At 46.6% G+C, this 2,930-nt stretch overlaps 1 long non-coding RNA gene across 1 annotated transcript; it reads right to left on the bottom strand.

The window, feature by feature from the left end:
• Positions 1 to 278: 278 nt before the first annotated feature.
• Positions 279 to 2,297, bottom strand: LOC123065421 (uncharacterized). The gene is made up of 2 exons (XR_006431033.1): positions 2,056 to 2,297; positions 279 to 1,453 (listed from the first exon to the last, which is right to left on the bottom strand). It is a non-coding gene; the product is annotated as an uncharacterized lncRNA (long non-coding RNA).
• Between the last annotated feature and the right edge of the window lie 633 nt (positions 2,298 to 2,930).

Raw genomic sequence — 2,930 nt, 5'->3', positions numbered from 1 at the left:
TAGCTAGCTCAGGATGCCTAACCAAGTAAGCACCCAACTTCTCTTGGGCTTTCTTGATGATATGCCAGCGGCAACTACGGTGAACTGCGTGTGGAACATGTTTGCTATAGAGTTTTTCATCGCCTGATCTTGGTTAGTTATGATGTTGAGCGGTGCAATGCCATGCATCGCTTCAAGAAAGTCCCCAAACAACCAATCAAAGCTGGTCTCAAGCTCTTGCCGCAAGAAGCCACACCGCAGCATGAAAGACTGTCCATGCCTGTTCATGCCAATAAATGGAGCAAAGGGCATGTTATACATATTCATCAAGTAGGCCATGTCAAAAGAGATACAATCATTGTAAGCTTTTAAGTAGGCCTCTCAAGCCCTCCCATCAACCCAAAACAAATTCTCAGCTCTGCCTATTCCATCTCTTTTGATTTTGAAGAAGAAGCCTGTGTCTTCTTCCTGCTTTTGCTCGAAGTAGGCAACTATCTCAGCCAAGTCACCTTCATTTGCCTCAGCACTGCGAAGGCTAGTTCTCATGTTGCTTATCGTTTTCGTCGTGTACGGAACAATTGCAGCTTGGCCACAGAATTCAAACATAACCGTCATCATGCGACCTGTGTCCATGTTGCACCTATGTTCCAGGAACTCAACCTCTTCCGGCGGGATGCCTTGGTGAGAGCGGAGGTATTTAGTGAGAGATGGCTTGTCAATCAGTCTATGATTGTGGTCTGCAACAACACCTGTGACCACCCATTTGTTATTAGTCAGCTTGACTGTCATTTTTGCTCGACAACCAGTCTGTTTGATAAACTCTCTCCTCCTCTTCTTAACAAGCCCCCTGGAGATTTATAAGAGCTACACCCTGCTTTCTTACTCCCAACATCTTGCCCATCGCCACAACCATCAGAATCTGAGCTTAGTCTCTCAAACACGGGTGTGGGGGCATCATCATTGATTTTAGGCCTCCCTGACTTGTTGCAACAAAAAGTCTGCTTCTCAAGGACATTAGTGTACGAAGACCTTCTGGAAGTGTTGGCTTTCATCGAGAACCCAATTCTGCGAGAGTAAGCTTTGTAGTGTGCCTTAGCACCTTCAACTGTGTCAAACTCCATGCCGACATAAGGTTCCTGTGGGCTAGATCGCACCTCGTTCTCATCAAAACCTAACAAGGCAGCACTACCCGTACGACCTTGTCCACCATTGCTAGGCATAGTTGCAGCCGGGACATGGCAGGGGCGGGCACGATAGTTTCAGCAGTTGCCGTCGCATCAGACACAACAGTAGCCGCAACACGAAACCCCACACCTACGACATCTTGGACAGGAGCAGAACACAAATCTGGCGACTCGCCCACCCCCTCGATCGAAATAGGGATTTTTTCAGGTTGGGCTTGTGTGCAGAACAGGGGATCACCATCATAGTCAACAAAGTCGTCGGGGAGCTCAATGAGATCAAGGCCGGCCATCTGCACATTTTCAGAAGACAAAATAGGGGGAAGGAATCAATACATATACTAAAATGAGCAGGGAACATTTTTTTTACTAAATCATTGATATGTTCACATACCAGGCTTTTTCTTTTTGCCTTTTTCTTTTGTGTTTTTTTAAGCAACTATAAATTCTCCCCCAACTGATTATTTTTTGCCCAGTTTCTACCCTGTTTCGTAAGATACTGGACCTTTTTGCAAGCAACATATAATAGTTTATTTTCCACTTTTTTATCTTTTTTATCATATCCTGATTGATAACATTTTTTCATACTATAAAACAGGCAAGATTCTACAATTAATCTGTCTTTTTTGTTTTATTTTTTGCAGAAGCAGCATGCATAACTACAGGGAAAGAAACAAGGACAATTCAAGAGCAAGCAACTTTCCCCTAGCACCACGGATGTATAGGAGACAAGAGAAAAGGATCAGATTTTGGGGCCCATAATTCAGGCTTGCAGCACTGATGTACATGAGGCAAATCTCCAACACCGGAGTACAGGAGGAGGACATCTGGGTACTATTAGTTCTAGCACAACCGCAAAAGATCGCATGGTCAAAATTGGGAACAGCCTTGGTACCTTTTGCTGGTAGTTTACTTGGGGAGATTTTGCCCAGTCTTGGAGATTATTTTGCCCACGTTTTCTTCAGGTTGTTGCCTGATCAGCATAAAAGAGTTGCAGGCAAGGCTGCGCTCTTCTCACGGTGTGTGTGTTTTCCACAACCTTTTTCTCCCTTTTTTCTTTCACTCTGTGTGTTTTGTTGTGGGAGGGAGAAGATCGCCACCTGCTAGGACATGGTGGGCGGCGGCTGGGGGGCAGAAGAGAATTGCCGCTAGGGGAAGAAGAGAATTGCCAAGGCTTAGGGTTCCCCCAGGGTAGGTGTGGAGATCACGTGGGGGGATGGGCACGCAGGGGGAGGGGCGTGGAGATCACGTGGGGTGCTTTTCTACGCGCGGGGAGATGTGGGCAAGCGAGGGGGATGAGAACATCCTTTTCTGGCAAAGCGGGGGGGGGGGACCGACACGGGGGGGGGGACTTTCCTAATTTTCCGGCGCTGGATCCGATCGGATAGCGCGCGGGCGCTGCGTAGCAGCGTCCAACTATCAACTCTCTTTGAAACTTGAAGCTACATTCTTGGCAATCACTCTTATGTCATATCCGGGACGCAAGAAAGGAGGAGTACGTGTAATAATGGTACTGTGGTGCATCCTGCGAGAACTGCTTCAAAAATCTGAGCCTAATGTCCTTATGATGGTGCAGCATTGTTCTAAGCCCGAACCAGTAAATAGAAAACCACCCCTTAAACTCATTTGCTCAACATTCTTTCCACAAAAACTAGAAAAGTGGAGAAAATCCAATAAGGGGAGGTCCTGGTGAATACAAATCAATTGGAAACCAAACCCCGCATTCATGTCTCTAACAAGGCTGTCTAAGCTAAGCAACCATGGACCCAG

Source organism: Triticum aestivum, chromosome 3B, assembly GCF_018294505.1.
Source record: "Triticum aestivum cultivar Chinese Spring chromosome 3B, IWGSC CS RefSeq v2.1, whole genome shotgun sequence".
Lineage (NCBI taxonomy): Eukaryota > Viridiplantae > Streptophyta > Magnoliopsida > Poales > Poaceae > Triticum > Triticum aestivum.
This window is presented reverse-complemented; position numbering and strand designations above follow the sequence as displayed.